The sequence below is a fragment of the Rattus norvegicus genome, chromosome 4 (assembly GCF_036323735.1).
Source record: "Rattus norvegicus strain BN/NHsdMcwi chromosome 4, GRCr8, whole genome shotgun sequence".
In the NCBI taxonomy this organism is placed as follows: Eukaryota; Metazoa; Chordata; class Mammalia; order Rodentia; family Muridae; genus Rattus; species Rattus norvegicus.
In genome coordinates this window covers 137,158,007-137,182,223 of record NC_086022.1, presented here as the reverse complement: position 1 = coordinate 137,182,223, position 24,217 = coordinate 137,158,007, and positions in this window count along the sequence as shown.

The following is a 24,217-nucleotide window of genomic DNA, read 5'->3' as shown; positions in this document are numbered from 1 at the left end:
ACAAAATAGGTTGCAAAGTAGATTAATCATATGCTTCCCCTTCAAGAGAACCAGATTTCTAAATGTTTCTATAGCAACTACATGCAATTTCAACTATTAACTTTCTTATTACAGGAAAAAAATCAATAACCACATAGATTGTTTAAGATAGCATACAGCTTTAGAAGATAACTATTTATTTATTCAATATTATTACAAAAACCACCATGCTGTGGAAAGCCTAAAGCACACACATTGTGCGTTAAATGAATATATCAGCAGTACAACAGAGTTTAGCAGAACTTGCCTCAATGCCCTCTTCTCGGTGGCTCTAAAACATGCACAGACTCATTATATATAACATGCAACATACCCTGGTCAGTCAAGCCTGTTCTGTGACAGTTTCAACCATAAAAGAGAAACTACTAACCTTTGCAATCTCCTTTCAAATTAGAATAGCAGTTAACTTTCTTCAAGTTCAAGCTAAATGTTCCTGGCCTGAATTGTCTGGAACAAGGTTAGCATATTTAAACATAGATCAGTAAAGTTTTTTCTTTTCTGCAGAGAATCTGGATAGTTAAACTTTTGTATCTTTGGCGAATTACCTAAACATTTGTTTGATTCACATTGCGCCTGGTAACAGGTTTAATTATTGTGGTTTTCATTTCAAAACCTTAGTTTTTGTCCCTCAGACTTAAATGCCTTTTGCTTTGCTGTTGAACAATTAGAAGTGTTTCCATGGTTGTGAGAGAGGGGGTTAGAAAAAAGCAAGTGAAGTTCTCAGGATTGAAAAGACCTTGTTTGCTCAAAATAATTATCAGACATTTGACTGTTTAGCCTCTGATCACATAGGCAACGGTCTCTGTGTCTTGTATAGAGTGAAAGAAAATTGCATAATTAAAAATATTTTCCCACTATCTATCCAAAACTTACTTGATTAAACAAAAACAACTTGGGTTTTCTTTTCCATGTTCCTTTTGATATGAAAATAAAGTACAGTCCAAACACTGACTTAGACCCTCATTCATCCTCTTGACCCCCCAAGCATAAAATCAAAAGGGAAATGTAATCATGTTATTTGGCCCATTCTTTCTCTCTCTCCCTATTTTTCTGTAGCCAAAGGATAGACATAAAAAGGCAGCTGCATGACATCCAGTAGCCAAAAGGGTTCATGGTTTCACATGGAAAATGGGTCTCAGGCTTTAGATCTGAGAGAATGGTTTATACTTTTATCTCAGCCTCCTTCCTCCCACACGAAACAATGGGATCAGAAATTTGGCTCGAGGTATCCAATTTTTACTCTTATTTCAGCCTTAACCAAGAAATGGGCAAGGCATAAAAGCAAAGTGGTGAACTGTGTTACGATTCTCTGAATCAGCTGGAAGACCCAAGGCTGTTTATATTACTCGGTTTTTATTGTGATCATGATAATGCATGAAAAGACTCTTACCAGATTCCATTTTAGCCAATTTACTGGCTAATCACACTCACTCAGACATATCTGAATCTTTTTAAAATAAAGTCTCTGGTTTCTAGAGACAGGAAATTGACCTAAGACGACTTCCGGTCTGAAGCATGGCTCCATGTCCTTAGTATTATCAGTAATCACCTGCCTCTACATGATCTCCCAGTCTCTTCATTATTTACTGTCTTTTATGCTGTGGTACCTTGAGATAAAATAATCAAAATAATGCATCATAACAACTTTAGGCATGCTTTAATAATGCCTCCAGCTACATTAAATACAGTTTCTCAAAAAAGAAAGCCAGCAATAATTCTATCTAATTAGGAAATGTTAACTATGAGTGCACACATCATATTTGGATGCTGCTGTGGACTTTCAAATTTTTGTACCTGTTATCACTGAATCACATGAAGTGGTCCCAACACTGCAACTCTTGAGAGATAATGGAGATGGAGGTAAGTCGATGTGCTTATACCCAGTGCTTACGTACTTTATTACAGTACCTAAAACATTTTCTTAAATATAGTCAGTGTGGCCCTATTTGTCTCCCTGAAATCTTGTAAATATACAGGTGTCTCCTAATACAATATATTTAGTTCACTCTTGCTGACATAGCATAGCCCTCTATGCATTTTACCTTCAGGAGAAGTGTAGAATGAGAAGGTACTTGGTCCTCCTGGAATCATACAATAAATATATTTTGCATAAATTTTCAAATGGTAATGCTCAGCTGATCAGTAGGCTGACTCTCAACTATTATAGATGCTTGAAGATAAATTATACCCTTAACCTAAAGAGTCGTATTAAATACCATTTGAGAACACTGATGTTCCAACTTCCAGAGAAAAGTATAAGATTTCAAATGAGACCGTGTTCCATTTACTTTGAAAAGTCTACTGTAGGTAGAGCCATATTATTAATAAAGTATCCTGGAAAATGTAACAAAAAGGGTTGTGAACACATCTGAAAGCTAAACTCAGTTAATGGCAGAAAAAATGTAAACTATTTTTCCTTTGATTCATTTTTTAATTGTAATTCTGAGCTCCAAGAAAGTATTTCAATTCCATCCTCTGTTGTGTTTCTGAACTTTACCTTCTAAACTTGGATAGATAATCATCTAAAGAGAAGAGAACTTTGAATTAGAGATTTTCCACAACTGTAACTATGATCATTATTTTTGTTCTTCAGTAATTACATTAAGTAATTAATTTATAATTTGGTATTTTTCTTTTAATGAAAATAGATTCTTTTCTCATACAATACATTCTGATTATAGCTTCCTCTCTCTCTACTTCTCCAAGTTCTTCCTTCCCTCCCCACCTCTCTCATGCAGATCCACTACCTTTCTCTCTCTCATTAGAAAAAAACAGGCTCCTTTGGCAAAGTCAAATGACCATAGCTGTGTGGGTCCATTTCTGGGTCTTCTATACTATTCTACTGATCTACCTGCCTATCTCTGTACCAACACCATTCAGTTTTATTACTATTGCTATGTAACACACCTTGAAATCAGGGATGGTGTTTCCTCCAGAGGTTATTTTATTGTTGAGAAAAGATTTTGCTATCCTGAGATGAATTTGCAAAATGCTCTCTCTAAGTGTATGAAGAATTGAGTTGGAATTTTGATGGCGATTACATTGAATTTGTAGATTGCTTTCAGCAAGATGGCCTTTTTTACTACATTAATGCTGCCAATTCATGAGTATGTGACATCTTTCCATCTTCTGAGATCTTCAATTTCTTTCCTTAGAGACTTGAAGATTTTGTGATACAGATCTTTCAATTCCTTGGGTAGAGTCACAACAAGGTATTTTATATTATTCTTGACTATTGTGAAGGGTGTTATTTCCCTAATTTCTTTTTCAGCCGGCTTATCCTTTGAGTAGAGGAAGGCTACTGACTGGTTTGAGTTAATTTTATATCTAGCCAATTTGCTGAAGTTGTTTATCAGGTTTAGGGGTTCTCTGGTGGAATTTTTGGGTCACTTAAATATATTCTCATATCATCTACAAATAGTGATATTTTGAGTTTGTCCTTTCCAATTTATACATCCTTGACCTACTTTTGTTGTCTGATTGCTCTGGCTAGGATTTCAAGTACCATATTGAATAGGTAGGGAGAGAGTTGGCAGCCTTGTCTACTCCCTGATTTTAGTGGGATAGCTTCAAGTTTCTCACTATTTAGTTTGATATTAGCTACTGGTTTTCTGTATATTGCTATTGCTATGCTTAGTATTGGCCTTGAGTTCCTAATCTTTTAAAGACTTGTTATGGAGGGGTGTTGAATCTTGTCAAATGCTTTCTAACCATTGAATGAGATGAACCATCCAGTGGAAAAAAGACAGCATTTTCAACAACTGGTACAGGTTTAACTGGCAGTCAGCATGTAAAAGAATGCAAATTTATCCATTTTTATAGCCTTATACAAACCTCAAGTACAAGTGGATTAAGGACCTCCACATAAAATCAGATACACTGAAACTAATAGAAAAGAAAATGTGAAAGTATCGCAAACACATGGGCATCGGGGAAAATTTCCTGAAGAGAACATCAATGGGTTATGCTCTAAGATCAAGAATCAACAAATGGGACCTCATAAAACTGTAAAGCTTCTGTAAGGCAAGGGACACTATCATTAGGACAAAACAGCAATGAACAGATTAGGAAGAGATCTTTACCAATCCTACATCTGATAGAGGGCGAATATATCCAATATATACAAAGAACTCAATAAGTTGGAGCCCAGAGAATCAAGTGACCCTATTAAAAATAGGGTACAGAGCTAAACAAAGAATTCTCATCTGAGGAATATCGAATGGCTGAAAAGTACCTAAAGAAATGTCCAACATTCTTAGTCACCAGGGAAATGCAAACCAAAATAACCATGAGATTCCACTTCACACCAATCAGAATGGCTAAGATCAAAAAGTCAGGTGAGAACAGGTGCTGGCAAGAATGTGGGAAGAGGACCATTCCTCCACTATTGGTGAGATGGCAAGCTGGTACAACCACTCTGGAAATCGGTTTGGAGGTTCCTCAGAAAATTGGACGATGCTATACCTGAGGACAGAGCTATACCATTCCTGGGCATATACCCAAAGGATGCTCCAATGCATAACAAAGACACATGCTCTACTATGTTCATAGCAGCCATATTTATATTTCCCAGAAGCTGGAAAGACCCAGATGTCCTGCAACAGAGTTATGGATACAGAAAGGTGGTAAATTTACACAGTGGAGTACTACTCAGCTATTAAAAACAATGACTCCATGAAATTCTTAGGCAAATGGATAGACTTAGAAAATATCATCCTAAATGAGGTAACCCAATCACAAAAGAACACACATGATATGTACTCCCTGATAAATGGATATTAGACCAAATGCTTGAATTACCCTAGATGCATAGAACACACGAAACTCACAAGGTTGACCAAAATGCGAATGCTTTACTCCTTCTTTAAAAGGGTGTTTTGTTCAAGAAATTTTCTCCAGTACCCATGTGTTCGAGATTCTTCCCCACTTTTTCTTCTGTTAGGTTGAGGGAATCTGGTTTGATGTGGAGAACCTTTATCCATTTGGACTTAAGCTTTGTACAGGGTGATAAGCATGGATCGATCTGCATTCTTCTACATGTTGACCTCCAGTTGAACCAGCACCATTTGCTGAAAATGCTATCCTTTTTCCATTGGATGGTTTTAGCTCCTTTGTCAAAAATCAAGTGACCATAGGTGTGTGGGTTCATTTCTGCGTCTTCAATTCTATTCCACTGGTCTATCTGCCTGTCTCTGTACCAATGCCATGCAGTTTTTATCACTATTGCTCTGTAATACTGCTTGAGTTCAGGGATAGTGATTCCCCCAGAAGTCCTTTTATTCTTAAGGATAGTTTTAGCTATCCTGGGTTTTTTGTTATTCCAAATAAATTCACGAATTGTTCCGGCCAACTCTATGAAGAATTGGATTGGAATTTTGATGGGGATTGCATTGAATCTGTAGATTGCTTTTGGTAACATGGCCATTTTTACTATATAAATCCTGCCAATCCATGAGCATGGGAAATCTTTCCGTCATCTGAGATCTTCAATTTCTTTCTTCAAAGGCTTGAAGTTCTTAACATACAGATCTTTTACTTGCTTGGTTAAAGTCACACTGAGGTATTTTATATTATTTGGGACTATTATAAAGCTTGTCATTTCCCTAATTTCTTTCTAAGCTTGTTTCTCTTTTATGTAGAGGAAGGCTACTGATTTGTCTGAGTTAATTTCCTACCCAGCCAATTTGCTGAAGGTGTTTATTAGGTTTAGTAGTTCTCTGGTGGAACTTTTGGGATCACTTAAATATACTAACATATAATCTGCAAATAGTGATATTTTGACTTCTTCCTTTCCAGTCTGTAACCCCCTTGATCTCCTTTTGTTGTCTGATTGCCCTGGCTAGAACTTCAAGAACTATATTGAATAAGTAGGGAGAGAGTGGGTAGCCTTGTCTACTCCCTGATTTTAGTGGGATTGCTTCAAGTTTCTCTCCATTTAGTTTAATGCTAACTACTGGTTTGCTGTATATTGCTTTTACTATTTTTATGTATGGGTTTTGAATTCCTGTTCTTTCCAGGACTTTTATCATGAAGAGGTGTTGAATTTTGTCAAATGCTTTCTTAGCATCTAATGAAATGATCGTGTGGTAAGTTTGTTTATAAAGTAGATTACATTGATTGTTTTCTGTATATTAAACCATCCTTGCATACCTGGTATGAAGCCTACTTGATCATGAGGGAAGATTGTTTTGATGTGTTCTTGGATTAGGTTTCCAAGAATTTTATTGAGTATTTATGCATCAATATTCACAAGGAAAATTGGTCTGAAGTTCTCTTTCTTTGTTGGGTCTTTGTGTGGTTTAGGTATAAGAGTAATTGTGACTTCATAGATGGAATTCGGTAGCGCTCTCTCTGTTTCAAATTTGTAGAATAATTTTCATAGTGTTGGTATGAGGTATTCTATGAAGGTCTGATAGAATTCTGCCCTGAACCCAACTGGACTTGGGTTCCTTTTGGTTGGGAAACTTTAATGACTGCTTCTATTTCTTTAAAAGTTATGGAGTTGTTTAAATGGTTTTTCTGTTCCTGATTTAACTTTGGTACCTGGTATCTGTCTAGGAAATTGTCCATTTCCTGTAGATTTTCAAGTTTTGTTGAATATCGGCTTTTGTAGTAGGATCTGATGATTTTTTTAATTTCCTCTGATTCTGCAGTTATGTCTCCCTTTTCATTTCTGATTTTGTTACTTCGGATACATTCTCTGTGTAGTCTGGTTAGTCTGGCTGTGGGTTTATCTATCTTTTTGATTTTCTCGAAGAACCAGCTATTGGTTCTGTTGATTGTTTGTATAGTCCTTTTTGTCTTTCCTTGGTTGATATCAGCTTTGAGTTTGGTTATTTCCTGCCTTCTACTCCTCTTGGTTGTATTTTCTTCTAGAGCTTTTAGGTGTGCTGTCAAGCTGCTGACTTATGCTCTCTCCTGTTTCTTTCTGCAGGTACTCAGAGCTAGGAGTTTTCCTCTTAGCACAGGTTTCATTGTGTCCCATAAGTTTGAGTATGCTATATCTTCCTTTTCATTAAATTCTAAGAAATCTTTAATTTCTTTCTTTATTTCTTCCTTGACTAGGTTATCATTGAGTAGAGCATTGTTCAAATTCCATGTATATGTTGGCATTCTTTGCTTATTGTTATTGAAGACCAGCTTTAGCCCGTGGTGGTCTGATAGGACGCATGGGATTATTTCTATCTTTCTGTATCTGTTGAGGCCTGTATTGTGACTGATTATATAGTCAATTTTGGAAAAAGTACCATGAGGTTGTGAGAAGAATGTATATCCTTTTGCTTTAGGATAGAATGTTCTATAAATATCTCTTAAGTCCATTTGGTTCATAACTTCTGTTAGTCTGTCTGTCTCTGTTTAATTTTGGTTTCCATGATCTGTCCATTGATGAGAGTGTGGTGTTGAAATCTCCTACTATTATTGTGTGAGGTGCAATGTGTGGTTTGAGCTTTAGTAAAGTTTCTTTTATAAATGTAGGTGCCCTTGTATTTGGAGCATAGATATTTAGGATTGAGAGTTCATCTTGGTGGATTTTTTCCTTTGGTGAATAAAGAAGTGTCCTTCTTTATCTTTTTTGATGACTTTTGGTTGAAAATCAATTTTATTCGATATTTGAATGGCTATTTCACCTTGCTTATTCAGACTATTTGCTTGGAAATTTGTTTTCCAGCCTTTTTCTCTGAGATAGTATCTGTCTTTGTGTTTCCTGTAAGCAGAAAAATGCTGGGTCCTCATTGCATATCCAGTTTGCTAATTTGTGTCTTTTTTGGGGGGGATTTGAGTCCATTCATGTTGAGAGATATTAAGGAATAGTGATTGTTGCTTCCTGTTATACTTTGTATTCGGAGGTGAGATTATGTTTGTGTGCTTGTCTTCTCTTTGTTTTGTTGTAAAATGATTAGTTTCTTGATTTTTCTAGTAGCTTGCTTCCTTGTGTTGGGCTTTACCATTTATTATCCTTTGTAGGTCTCTTTCTTTAGGTTAGGGAAGTTTTCTTCTATGGTTTTGTTGAAGATATTTACTGGTCCTTTGAGTTAGGAGTCTTCACTCTCTTCTAAACCTATTATCCTTAGGTTTCATATCATTGTGTCCTGGATTTCCTGTATGTTTTGGGCTAGTATCTTTTTTCATTTTCCATTATCTTTGACATTTGAAAACAGAGAACCTGCATAGCATGCTAGTTAGCTAGTCTAGTAGAAACAGCAAGCTCAGAGATGTCCAAGAGGACTTACCTAAATTTTCTGCATTAAACGTTAGCCTATACATATATGTGAGCCCATACACACATACTAGATACACATTTATGTACAACAGAATTTACACTGAGAATTATTTATGTGTCAAGTATCTAGAAGCATCTTTGAATCATAGTGACATGAATATATAATAAGGAAGTCAGTTATAACAAATTCAGCTACATAATGTCAATTCAATCTGCTGTCTCAAATTTATTTATTTCATTTAAAATATGTTGTTCACCCCATCTGTCTAATAGAGCATATAGTTCTAATAGATACACATAGTTATATTATTTATTAACACGGTTGTCTTTCCATACATGTGTCAGATCCTTTCTTACCATAGAGAGAAAACAATTCAGAGTATTAAAAACAAACAAATATCAAACAAACAATTATGACCTTAACTGCATTATTTTCTTTATAAAATCTTTCCATTGAAACCTAAACATGTATTTTTGAAAAAACCATTTAAGAAGGCCAAAGTGTTAATCAGAGAAAAATCAAACAAACACAATAACAACAACAACAACTACTACTAATACAACAACAACAACAACAACAACTACTACTACTACTACTACTACTACTACTACTACTATGATCACTACATAAACTAGAAATAGTCCAATTTATAGACCAAGAAAAAAACACAATTGCACAAATGTGCTTAGTTTCTGTGGTAAATGAATAGCATTATTTAAACACCTTAACAGACTCTGAGTTCAAACACCAGGCTTCAGTTCTAGGGAGAACACCTGGAATCTGTGGGTGTGCACTTTCCTTCAATCCTTAGACCTATCATTAGCTTGTCAGTGCAGGCATTTATGACAACTGGGACCAAACCACTTGGTTTTATTTGGATATATGGCTTGGCATTGCATTGTAGGATAATTTATAGCATCATTTGCTCCTATCACCAGATACCAAAAACTTCAATATCATATGAAAAAGTACCAGGAATGCAGCTTTCCATGCCTAATCCCAACTTGCAAGAGGCACTTCAGTGTTGGGCTGCAATGGTGTGCATTGCAACCATCCCACTGGGATCAACTAAGCTAGGACTTTACTTTCATGCTGGAAGAAGTTTATTTACAGAAGGTCTTTGACAGTATGGCTTGCTGCTGCAAGTTATAACTGGAGCGTGATGGGTATGTGATACTTGATATCTAATGGATAGAGATGAGAGACAAGACTAAACATTGTACAATGCACTGGAAAGTCGTCCTCCTTCAACAAAGATGTATTTTTTGCAAAATGTCAAGTCTCTTTCTTCAGGCTGAGAATGTGTGATGGAAGAAGCAGAGAACAATGACACAACACAGATGACCTTAAGTGGCATCTTCACATATACTTTATGCTTTTCTTTCATTTACTTCCAAGCACTGCTATGTTTTCAAAGTTCAAATAACACCAAACGTCCACCATTATTATCACTATTTTCTTTCACCTTGGATAAGTTCTCTTTATCTCCTATTCTAACTCTCTTCAACCGTCCTCCTTGGAATGTCCTTCACTATCGAATGAAATAGCCACAATCGTCCACTATTACTCATTGCTATATAGAGCTAGAATTGCTGTCACCATACCTGAGTCTCCTGTCACATTTAACCAGTGGTTGCTCACCTCATGACTACCTTTAGAAACCTAACTTTCTTCAAAGCTGTCTAGTCATTAATCCATGCAGATGACCAGAAAAGATGGAAACATTTGCATCCTTTTCCTGATATTTAGTCTTTAGTTTTAGGTATAAATTTATCATTGAAACACAATACTAATTCGAATACAGCACGGCTGTCCATTATTCAGGTGAACTATCTTGGGGCTTCTATTCATGTAATAAAATACCTTGCACAACTTGGGAAGGAGAGGGCTTATGTCATCTTAAAGTTTCTAGTCTGCTATCCAGGGTAATCAGGTCAGAAACACAAGGCAGAAACCCACAGGTATGGATCAATCCCTAGGCTCACTAGCTTGTTCTCTGTGGTTTTCTCAGCCTCTCTTTTTAAAAATTCACCCAAAGATTACTTTCTCAGGTTTGGCATTACCAACAATAGGCTAGGCCCTCTCACATAAATTACTAATTAAGTTTGCCTATAGACTAATGTTATGGAAGCATTTTCTCAATCTTTTTTTTTCTCTTAGAAAACACTGCCTGGCATAAAGTTGAAAAAAAAAAAGCCTAACCGAGATGTGAGGCAATAGAACTGTGGAATCTAAGAGGAAATGGAAGAAGAGACCACAAAGAGAGAATCTGATGCTCTCTTTCGCTACGTTTAAGCATAACATACACAGGTGGTGCACAGGCATACATGCAAATGAAACACTCATATACAGCAAAACAAACAACAACAAAAACAACAACCCAAAGGTCTGAAAAATGTCTATCATCACAGTTCCAAGAAGGAAGAAACAAGATCAAAAAAGTCTTTGGGCTTTGTTCATGTCCAGCATATTTAACAAGATGTGAACCTCAGGTTTAGAAAGAAGTCCTGATTCAAAGGAAGTGACCAAGAGTGTTAGAAAATGACCATCTGTGGCTCCACTCATAAGCAGTAGAACACATATTTTGTCACATACACACCATATATATACATATACATATATGTATATGAATAAATAAATGATAAATAAATACCTAAATTAGTATGTAGTTCAGATGGGTCAGCACCTGACACCTTCTATTTTAGCTCCAGGTGGCCCTTCTGGACTTCTTACCTGAACACTGTATAGTAGCAAAATAACAGTTAAAGTTGTGATAATCTGTTAGTAGCAATTGAAAGCCAGTGCATACAGTGTTTTCTTTTAGACTCATGCCAACACTTTCAGGCAAAATTTTCTTTCCTTCGAATTAAGAAAACCAAGGTTTAGAAATATTGAGTATATTGATCAAAGTTCCCAAGTTTCAAAATGACGCAGCAGAGATCAGATTTCAGATCTGCTACCAAAGACCAAAGCCTTGCCAACTGCTCAATTGTACTGTTCAAGGCAAGCAGTCCAAGTTAAAAACAGCTCTATAGGTTTTATTTTAATTTTATTTTCAGTGGTATTTTTCAAAAGATTTGGGCAACTAAGCACATCACACTAGGATTAGAATAATATAGATGAAAACATAATCTGCAAATAATATAGGCATGAGAATACATGGCCTCTGTTCAAATATTTTGTATTAATCCTGACTCAAAAAACAAAAGTGCATAATATGATTATACGTCAGTGGTGTCACCCGGCTGGAAGGACTATAAACAAAACATGGCATTCCATGTTTTTAAAATGGAAATAATAAGAACCCTAATGCTGTAATTTGTGGGAAGTGATTCTTTCTTCTAGCCCTCCTTTACCACATTCAGACCTAATACGGTTTAATTTTTTCTTTAAAGCAGCATCTCAATGCAGAACACAGTCTCCCCAAAAGGATGTCTTAAGGAGCATTGGCCATAGTGTTGTATATCTTTGGATATCTTTTCTTCATTCCTTAGGTTTTTATTTAAACGAGTAATGGTACACAGCATGTTGTGGGTGGGCTTTTGTATAAATATAATTGTAGTTAATTTGGGGAGAGAAACTTGCAAGTGAACAGATTAAGGATCACACAGTTTTAATTTACATACATACATTAGAGGAAGAGAAAGGCTACCAAAGAGAATTTAAAAGAAGAAGATGAAAAAATGAAATATGTTGGCGACAGGATAATAATCTGGAACCAGCTGTCACTGAACAAACATTTATTATTACCATCCGTCTGAGGTTTAGTAGAAAATAGAATTTCCAGAAAGATACTGAACATGAAATGTATATTTGATAATCAAATACGCAAAGCTCAAACTCCATAGCATAATTGTTTTCTACGGAAAGGCTTAAGCTTATTTAAGTGACATATAAATAACTCAAACCTTGTGTTAAAAAAATAAAACTGGGAGCAAATTGAGCACAAATCTGTGTGTACGCATGCCAAGAATTAAAGACTATATTATTTTCCCAGGAAAATTTTCTAGTAACCTCAGTTCTCCCAAGCTTGTCCTGAATCCAAAAGTTTATCATTACTTTCTGATTCATGCACACCATATGAATATCACCTTTTCCCAATATTTATAATATTAGGTTTTGAATGCTACCTCTTCTTTTATCTTTACATTTTAGAAAACACCAGCCTGGACAAACCATACATAGTACTTGAAATATTGGTCTCCATCTCTTCTGAAAGTCTCCCAGTGAGGCTCTTCTCATGCAAAGCTACAACTGAATCTGCTTGTATTTACAATTCCTAGAACCTCCTACCCGTTTCCTGCCTGACCTCAGTCTCTGTCACCATCATTTGAATATCTCTGTTTCATGTTTGAGTTCACTTCATGGCTCCTCAAGCAGGTCTGGCTTCTTCGAAATAAAGTTTATATTTTATTCAGCCATTTCTAGAGCATGCCTGTAAGGGATTTCTGCTTAATTAAATCATTTGAAGTGGAAGGATGCACTTCTAATCAAGGCTTTTTGAGGAGGAACAACCCACCTCTAATGTAGGCCACGTCCTCTGGAAGCCTATATAAGGATCATGGAGGAAGAAACCATGACTCTTTGATGCTTGCCCTCATTCCAGCATATACAGAAGACCTGCTAGGACATAAACGCTCATGGGCTGAACAACTACTGCATTTTTAGACCTCCTGTTCATAGGCAGTCATTATTGAATTATAGTATAGCCTGAAAATCACTCTAATTTATCCCATATGTGTGTGTATGGTGTGTGTGTGTGTGTATGTGTATGTGTTTGTGTGTCTGTGTGTCTGTGTGTGTGTGTGTGTGTGTGTGTGTGTGTGTGTGTGTGTGTGTGTGTGTATGAATTAGTTGAAGATCAGAAATTAGAAAGTTAGAGAAATTTGGACTTCAGGGGTCATTTTACTGAATCAATTCCTTGAGATTTAATTACTGGATTTATTTACTGAATGAGTTCTTCAAGGCTTTCCTAACTTATCAACTCTCCGAAGTTCTTGCTCATGCTCTACAAAACACCAGAAATTGCATGTTAAATATGCATGTTTAGATGTATATTTGCACATAATGTATGTGAATATATATTCCAATTTCATATGATAGATTCGTGCTATAAATTTTGTTACTCTAGAGAACCATGACCCCCATTTGTGTGAAGGGTGCAAGAAAATCATAGAGGTGTCAGTTATGTCATATTTAGAGATGGTTGTGAAGCACCATGTGGGTGTGGGGAATAAAACCCGTGTTCCCTCAAAGAGCAACCAGTGTTCTTTGCAAGTGAGTCAAATGTCCAATCCTGGGACAGGATCTTTTCTTACTTCTTCATAATTGCAGTTTACTAGATTTATAATGATAACCATGTTTAGACCATGAATTTTACTAAAGCTTACATAGACATAAAACTAAAGCTTCCATATAACATAATAATATGTTTACCATATTCTTGATGTTGAGAAAATACAAAAAAATTATTATTCTTTTTATATGTGGCCCTGTCCACAACTCCCATGCCCAATATCATCTGTAGATAACTGTTTTGACTTTGCATATACTGGGTTTGGAACAATCTTGAAGAATTATAATATCTGAATATATTATTTCAATTTTCTGACATTCAATTTTTTGAAAAAGAAGCAAAAGATACTCAGTGTTCCAGTCTCTCAGGCTATGAAAGCTGTGGAAGGGTATCATTTATTCTATCTTATCCTTCATCCCAGGCATCTTTAAGATACACTACAGTCTCTCTCCCTTAGGAGTTCATCATTCTTCAAATTGTGTTCAGTAACTCATTGCTCGGGTCTCCCTCCTAAATGCCAAGTCTGAATAAATCCTATGAATTTCCCATAGACCTTCCCATGTACCCAGAGCCTTCCAAGAAACAGAAAAAGATTGACCCTTTTAACAATAAATCTACATTTGTTCGTGCACATTTTATATGCAATTTCTGATGTTTTGTAGAGCACTAGTTAAGAACGCTTAGGATAGGTTGATAAATCATGGAGGTCTTGATGAATTCATTCAGTAAATAAATTCAGTAAACAAATTTTGAGGAATTGATTCAGTAAAATTACCCCCAAAGGCCAAATTTCTCTAACTTCCAAATTTCTGCTGTGCAAACAGTTCCAAACAGGTGGAGCTCTTAGTAGCCTCATCCACCCCATCTTATGTATTACCACCTTCTCTATTCCCATTTGAAATTTACAATGTATGCACATACATTTTTATGACTTTTACTTTCAAACTTGATTTTGACAGCACTCTAATTTGCATGTGCCTGCTACCACATTTTAGCAAATATTTATAGGTATATATGCAAAAGTGTGTCCTCATTTTATAATAATTTTTACAAATATATCTGAAGGTGCCTGTTCATCACAGATGGTTTCTTATCATCTAACGATGTTTGTGTTTTCTGCACTAATTTTCTTCACAATGAATAAATTGAATTTGCACTTTAGAAGATGACACACAAGGCCTGAGATTATTATTAGCAAGTGGCAATTAACACAATGTGTGTGTGTGTGTGTGTGTGTGTGTGTGTGTGTGAGTTACTCAGTCTATGCCCCAAGTCAGAAATATTTTTTCCATGAAATTTTCCTAAGAGACCCTTTAAGACCCTAAAAATATTTTATAGTATGCACCATGGAATAGCAGTATTTGAAAACTATAATTTGGAAGCTACAATTCTATGGGAATATCCATCAAGCATATGAGTGATGAACACTCACATATTATATCAGAATTGGTCTATAAATATGTGTTTTCCAGCTTACTAGCTGCATAGAGATACTTCAGAAATTTAAAATACAAAGAAAGGGGATGGATTGATGGCTAGGTGAGTGAGTTGCTTTGAGAAAAATGACAATTCAATAAAATACCACTTTCTCCTTATTAGAATTTCTATAATAATATAGACAAGAAAGGGAGTTAGAAAGAAAGATAACAATTTCATGACAGGAATGGAAAGTAATCAGATACTATAGACAAGAGTTAAGTGGGTCTTCAAAGACAAATATAATCCAGGAGTCCCACTTATAGGTGTATGGCAAAAGAATTGAAAATGGACGCTTAAACAAATGTTTGTGAACACATAATTCAAATTAGAACTTTATTGTGGGTTAAAGCTCACAATTACTGTATGCCAAATAAGTTGTGTTCAATGATGCTGTCTATAATAATAATTCATAAAAGGAGTGAAAAGTTGGCACATGCTATAATCAACAGTATATGTTCAAAATATATAGCTAGAAAAGATGGATATAACTTTGGCCAGTCCTCATTTTTATATAAACTTTTTACCTTGCTAAAACATTTTCTGCTAACTTTTATTTAAAGCAGAAATAGGAAGAAAATGTTGGGGGTTTGTTTTTGTTTGTCTTTGTTTGCTTGGTTGGTTTATTGGTTTTATTTTTTTCTGCATGTTTCTGGTTTCTTTACAACAAATTAGGTGTCAATAATATGTCTGGGTCCTCATTTGATTTTACTGATCAACATGTCTGTTTTGTGACAATGCTTTGCTTCTGTTATTAATGTAGCTTTATAGTATAACTTGAAATCATAGTGAGTGATAACTTCTGCAGTCCTTTCATTATTCAGGTTGTTTTTAGAAATTCTGTTATTTTTTATTTTGTGTGTATGTGTGTGTGTATATATATAAAATTGAAAATGATTCTTTATATATCTGTGTAGAATTGTACTTATAATTTTGACAGAAATTGCATTGAGTCTATAGACTGCTTTTAATAGTGGGACCAATTTTTAATATTAATCCTGCGTACTCATGATTTTGGGAGATCTTTCCACCTGCTGAAATCTTCTTCATTTTTTGCTTCAGTTACTTGAGGTTTTTATCATGGAAATTTTTTACTTAGTTTGTTAAGATATCCCAAGATAGACTGGATAGCTGCATGTAGGAAAATTCAAATAGATCCATACTTATCATAATGCACAAAACACAATTCTAAATGGTTCAAAGAGTTCAACATAAAACCATGTACATTGAACCTGATAGAAGACAAAGTAAGGAATAGCTTTAAATTCTCTGGCCCAGGAAACTAATTACTGAATGGAACTTTCATAACACAGGCACGGTGATCAACAATTAATAAATGGCACCTCTTGAAACTGAGAAGCTTTTTTAAGGCAAAGGATACTATCCATCACAGAAAGCATTGCCCTATAGGATGGGAATTCATTTTATCTTTTATGAACTGCACATTAATTAGAAGACTAATATCTAAATTACATACAGAAATAAAAACATGCAATATGAAATCAAGTGACCCTATTAAAAATTAGGACACATTAGGACAAAACGGCAACCAACAGATTGGGAAAAGATCTTTACCAATCCTACAACAGATAGAGGCCTTATATCCAAAATATACAAAGAACTCAAGAAGTTAGACCGCAGGGAGACAAATAACCCTATTAAAAAAATGGGGTTCAGAGCTAAACAAACAATTCACAGCTGAGGAATGCCGAATGGCTGAGAAACACCTAAAGAAATGTTCAACATCTTTAGTCATAAGGGAAATGCAAATCAAAAGAACCCTGAGATTTCACCTCACACCAGTGAGAATGGCTAAGATCAAAAACTCAGGTTACAGCAAATGCTGGCAAGGATGCGGAGAAAGAGGAACACTCCTCCATTGTTAGTGGGATTGCAGACTGGTACAGCCATTCTGAAAATCAGTCTGGAAGTTCCTCAGAAAATTGGACATTGAACTGCCTGAGGATCCAGCTATACCTCTCTTGGGCATATACCCACAAGATGCCCCAACATATAAAAAAGACACGTGCTCCACTATGTGCATCGCAGCCTTATTTATAATAGCCAGAAGCTGGAAAGAGCCCAGATGCCCTTCAACAGAGGAATGGATACAGAAAATGTGGTACATCTACACAATGGAATATTACTCAGCTATCAAAAACAATGCCTTTATGAAATTCGTAGGCAAATGGTTGGAACTGGAAAATATCATCCTGAGTGAGGTAACCCAATCACAGAAAAACACACATGGTATGCACTCATTAATAAGTGGCTATTAGTCCAAATGCTTGAATTACCCTAGATGCATACAACACATGAAACTCAAGATGGATGATCAAAATGTGAATGCTTCACTCCTCTTTAAAAGGGGAACAAGAATACCCTTGGCAGGGAATAGAGAGGCAAAGATTAAAACAGAGACAGAAGGAACACCCATTCAGAGCCAGCCCCGCATGTGGCCCATACATATACAGCCACCCAATTAGACAAGATGGATGAAGCAAAGAAGTGCAGACCGACAGGAGCTGGATGTAGATCGTTCCTGAGAGAAACAGCCAGAATACAGCAAACACAGAGGCGATTGCCAGCAGCTAACCACTGAACTGAGAATAGGATCCTCGTTGAAGGAATCAGAGAAAGAACTGGAAGAGCTTGAAGGGGCTCAAGACCCCATATGAACAACAATGCCAAGCAACCAGAGCTTCCAGGGACTAAGCCACTACCTAAAGAATATACATGGACTGACCCTGGACTCTGACCTCATAGGAAGCAATGAATATCCTAGTAAGAGCACCAGTGGAAGGGAAATCCCTGGGTTCTGCTAAGACTGAACCCCCAGTGAACTAGATTGTTGGGGGGAGGGCGACAAGGGGGGGAGGATGGGGAGGGGAACACCTATAAAGAAGGGGAGGGGGGAGAGGGATGTTTGCCCGGAAAGCAGGAAAGGGAATAACACTCAAAATGTATATAAGAAATACTCAAGTTAATAATAATAAAAAAAAGACATAGATTAACAAACTGGATATGCAATGAGGACTCTGCATTCTGCTGCCTACAGGAAACAAATCTCAGAGACAAAGACAGACACTACCTCAGAGTGAAAGGCTGGGAAACAACTTTCCAAGCAAATAGTCAGAAGAAGCAAGCTGGAGTAACCATTCTAATATTGAATAAAATCGATTTTCAACTAAAAGTCATCAAAAAAGTTAAAGAAGGACACTTCATATCCAAAGGAAAAATCCACCAAGATGAACTCTCAATCCTAAATATCTATGCTCCAAATACAAGGGCACCTACATACATAAAAGAAACCGTACTAAAGCTCAAAGCACACATTGCACCACACACAATAGTAGTAGGAGATTTAACACCCCACTCTTATCAATGGCCAGATCATGGAAACAGAAATTAAACAGAGAAATAGACAGACTAAGAGAAGTCATGAACCAAATGGACTTAACAGATATTTATAGAACATTCTATCCTAAAACAAAAGAATATACCTTATTCTCACCACCTCATGGTACTTTCCCAAAATTGGTCATATAATTGGTCATAAAAACAAGCTTCGAAAGATACAGAAAGATGGACATAATCTCATGCGTCATATCAGACCACCATGGGCTAAAGCTGGTCTTCAGGAACAATAAGGGAAGAATGCCCACATATACATTGAAGTTGAACAATGCTCTACTCAATGATAACCTGATCAAGGAAGAAATAAAGAAAGAAATTAAAGACTTCTTAGAATTTAATGAAAATTAAGGTACAACATACCCAAACTTATGAGACACAATGAAAGCTGAGCTAAGAGGAAAACTCATAGCTATGAGTGCCTGCAGAACGAAACAGGAGAGAGCATATGTCAGCAGCTTGACAGCACACCTAAAAGCTCTAGAACAAAAAGAAGCAAATACACCCAGGAGGAGTAGAAGGCAGGAAATAATCAAACTCAGAGCTGAAATCAGTCAAGTAGAAACAAAAAGGACCATAGAAAGAATCAACAGAACCAAAAGTTGGTTCGTTGAGAAAATCAACAAGATAGATAAACCCTTAACCAGACTAATGAGAAGACACAGAGAGTGTGTCCAAATTAACAAAATCAGAAATGAAAAGGGAGACATAACTACAGATTCAGAGGAAATTCAAAATTCATCAGATCCTACTACAAAAGCCTATTTTAGCTTTTCAGCAAAATTTGAAAATTTGGAGGAAATGGAAAATTTCCAAAAAGAGCCCAGGTGCAGTTCAGTTCAGTGCAGAATTCTATCAGACCTTGATAGAAGACCTCATATCAATACTCCCCAAACTATTCCACAAAGTTTAAACAGAGGGAGTGCTACCTAATCCCTTCTATGAAGCCACAATTACTCTTATAACTAAACCACACAAAGACCCAACAAAGAATGAGAACTTCAGACCAATTTCCATTATGAATATTCATGCAAACATACTCAATAAAATTCTTTCAACCGAATCCAAGAGCCCATCAAAACAATCAACTACCATGATCAAGTAGGCTTCATCCCAGGTATGCAAGAATGGTTTAATATATAGAAAACCATCAATGTAATCCATTATATAAACAAATTGAATGATAAAAAACCACCTGATCATTTCATTAAATGCTGAGAAAGCATTTGACAATACACAACACCCCTTCATGATAAAAGTCATGGAAACAACAGGAATTCAAGTCCCATACCTATGCATAGTAAAAGCTATGTACAGAAACCAGTAGCTAACATTAAACTAAATGGAGAGAAACTTGAAGCAATCCCACTAAAATCAGGGAGTAGACAAGGCTACCCACTCTCTCCCTACTTATTCAATATAGTTCTTGAAGTTCTAGCCAGAGCAATCAGACAACAAAAGGAGATCAAAGTGGTACAGATTGGAAAGGAAGAAGTCAAAATATCACTATTTGCAGATGATATGATAGTATAGTTAAGTGACCCTAAAAGTTCCACCTGAGAACTACTAAGCCTGATAAACACCTTCAGCAAAGTGACTGGGTAAAAAATTAACCAAATAAATCAGTTGCCTTCCTCTACACAAAAGAGGAACAAGCTGAGAAAGAAATTAGGGAAATGACACCCTTCATAGTAGACCCAAATAATATAAAGTACCTCGGTGTGACTTTAACCAAGCAAGTAAAAGATCTGTACAGTAAGAAGTTCAAGACTGTGAAGAAAGAAATTGAAGAAGACCTCAGAAGATGGAAAGATCTCCCATGCTCATGGATTGGCAGGATTAATATAGTAAAAATGGCCATTTTTCCAAAAGCGATCTACAGACTCAATGCAATCCCCATCAAAATACCAATCCATTTCTTCCAAGAGTTAGACAGAACAATTTACAAATTCATCTGGAATAACAAAAAACCCAGGATAGCTAAAACTATCCTCAACAATAAAAGGACTTCAGGGGGAATCACTATCCCTGAACTCAAGCAGGATTACAGAGCAATAGTGATAAAAACTGCATGGTATTGGTACAGAAACAGACAGATAGACCAGTGGAACAGAATAGAAGACCCAGAAATGAACCCACACACCTATGGGCACTTGATTTTTGACAAAGGAGCCAAAATCATCAAATGGAAAAGAGAGAGCATTTTCAGCAAATGGTTTTGGTTCAACTGGAGGGCAACATGTAGAAGAATGCAGATCGATTCATGCATATCACCCTGTAGAAAGCTTAAGTCCAAGTGGATCAAGGACCTCCACATCAAACCAGACACACTCAAACTAATAGAAGAAAAACTAGGGCAGTATCTCAAACACATGGGCACTGGAAAAAATTTCCTGAACAAAACAACAATGGCGTATGCTCTAAGATCATGAATCGACAAATGGGATCTCATAAAACTGCAAAGCTTCTGTAGGGCAAAGGACACTGTGGTTAGGACAAAACAGCAAGCAACAGATTGGGAAAAGATCTTTACCTATCCTACAACAGATAGAGGCCTTATATCCAAAATATACAAAGAACTCAAGAAGTTAGATGCAGGGAGACAAATAACCCTATTAAAAATGGGGTTCAGAGCTAAACAAACAATTCACAGCTGAGGAATGCCGAATGGCTGAGAAACACCTAAAGAAATGTTCAACATCTTTAGTCATAAGGGAAATGCAAATCAAAACAACCCTGAGATTTCACCTCACACCAGTGAGAATGGCTAAGATCAAAAACTCAGGTGACGGGGTTGGGGATTTAGCTCAGTGGTAGAGCGCTTGCCTAGGAAGCGCAAGGCCCTGGGTTCGGTCCCCAGCTCCGGAAATTAAAAAGAACCAAAAAAAAAAAAAAACCACCTCAGGTGACAGCAAATGCTGGTGAGGATGTGGAGAAAGAGGAACACTCCTCTATTGTTGGTGGGATTGCAAACTGTTACAACCATTCTGGAAATCAGTCTGGAGGTTCCTCAGAAAATTGGACATTGAACTGCCTGAGGATCCAGCTATACCTCTTTTGGGCATATACCCAAAGGATGCCCCAACATATAAAAAAGACACATGCTCCACTATGTTCACAGCAGCCTTATTTATAATAGCCAGAAGCTGGAAAGAACCCAGATGTTCTTCAACAGAGGAATGGATACAGAAAATGTGGTACATCTACACAATGGAATATTACTCAGCTATCAAAAACAATTCCTTTATGAAATTTATAGGCAAATGGTTGGAACTGGAAAATATCATCCTGAGTGAGGTAACCCAGTCACAGAAAAACACACATGGTATGCACTCATTGATAAGTGGATATTAGCCCAAATGCTTGAAATACCCTAGATGCATAGAACACATGAAACTCAAGATGGATGATCAAAATGTGAATGCTTCACTCCTTCTTTAAAAGGGGAACAAGAATACCCTTGGCAGGGAATAGAGAGGCAAAGATTAAAACAGACACAGAAGGAACACCCATTCAGGGCCTGCCCCACATGTGACCCATACTTATACAGCCACCCAATTAGACAAGATGGATGAAGCAAAGAAGTGCAGGCCGACAGGAGCTGGATGTAGATCTCTCCTGAGAGACACAGCCAGAATAAAGCAAATACAGAGGCGAATGCCAGCAGCAAACCACAGAACTGAGAATAGGACCCCCGTTGAAGGAATCAGAGAAAGAACTGGAAGAGCTTGAAGGGGCTCGAGACCCCATATGAACAACAATGCCAAGCATCCAGAGCTTCCAGGGACTAAGCCACTACCTAAAGACTATACATCGACTGACCCTGGACTCTGACATCATAGGTAGCAATAAGTATCCTAGTAAGATCACCAGTGTAAGGGGAAGCCCTTGGTCCTGCTAAGACTGAACCCCCAGTGAACGTGATGGTTGGGGGGAGGTCGGCAATGGGGGGAGGATGGGGAGGGGAACACCCATAAAGAAAGGGAGGGGGAGGGGTTCGAGGGATGTTGGCCCGGAAATCGGGAAAGGGAATAACACTCGAAATGTATACAAGAAATACTCAAGTTAATTAAAAAAAAAGTAATAAAAAAATTAGGACACATAACTACACAGAAATTTCTTAATAGAGAACAATCAAATGGCTGCGAAAAACTTAAAGAAATGTTCAACATCCTTAGTCATTAGGGAAATGAAAATAAAAACTACTTTGAAATACACCTGGTAGAATGACGAAGGTAACTGACCCAAGCGACAGCTTATGCTGGCCAAGACTGAAAACTCGTACTGTCACAATGCAAATCGATGTGGTGGTTTCTCAGAAAGCTGCAGATCATTCTACCTCAAGATCCAGCTCTAGCACTCTTGGTCATAATATTCCAAGGACACTTCATATTACTACAAAGACATTTGCTCAACCATGTTCATTGTTGTTATGTTTAAATAGTCAGAAATTGGAAATAACCTAGAAGTCATTCAACAGAAGAATGAATAAAGAAAATGTGGCATATGTATACAATGGAGTATTATACAACTGTTAAAAAGAATGACATCGGAGAGAGAGACCCAACCGCCTGGTCAGGTGGGCACTCCTGAGGCTGCAGAGCGGAAGAGACCACCAACTCTGCTCACCCCTGCCCACATCCCTGGCCCAAGAGGAAACTGTATAAGGCCTCTGGGCTCCCGTGGGGGAGGGCCCAGGAGCGGCAGGACCCCTGTGCCTGAGACACCGCCGGAACCTGAAAGAAACAGACCGGATAAACAGTTCTCTGCACCCAAATCCCGTGGGAGGGAGAGCTAAACCTTCAGAGAGGCAGACAAGCCTGGGAAACCAGAAGTGACTGCTCCCTGCACACACATCTCGGACGCCAGAGGAAAAAGCCAAAGACCATCTGGAACCCTGGTGCACTGAAGTTACCGGAAGGGGCGGCACGGGTCTTCCTGGTTGCTGCCGCTGCAGAGAACCCCACGAGCGAACCTGAGCCTCGGGACCACAGGTAAGACCAAATTTTCTGCTGCAAGAAAGCTGCCTGGTGAACTCAAGACACAGGCCCACAGGAACAGCTGAAGACCTGTAGAGAGGAAAAACTACACGCCAGAAAGCAGAACACTCTGTCCCCATAACTGACTGAAAGAGAGGAAAACAGGTCTACAGCACTCCTGACACACAGGCTTATAGCACAGTCTAGCCACTGTCAGAAATAGCAGAACAAAGTAACACTAGAGATAATCTGATGGCGAGAGGCAAGCGCAGCAACCCAAGCAACAGAAACCAAGACTACATGCCATCATCGGAGCCCAATTCTCCCACCAAAACAAACATGGAATATCCAAACACACCAGAAAAGCAAGATCTAGTTACAAAATCATATTTGATCATGATGCTGGAGGACTTCAAGAAAGACCTGAACACACTTAGGGAAGCACAGGAAAACATTAATAAACAAGTAAAAGCCTACAGAGAGGAATCGCAAAAATCCCTGAAAGAATTCCAGGAAAACACAATCAAACAGTTGAAGGAATTAAAAATGGAAATAGAAGCAATCAAGAAAGAACACATGGAAACAACCCTGGATATAGAAAACCAAAAGAAGAGACAAGGAGCTGTAGATACAAGCCTCACCAACAGAATTCAAGAGATGGAAGACAGAATCTCGGGAGCCGAAGATTCCATAGAAATCATTGACTCAACTGTCAAAGATAATGTAAAGCGGAAAAAGCTACTGGTCCAAAACATACAGGAAATCCAGGACTCAATGAGAAGATCAAACCT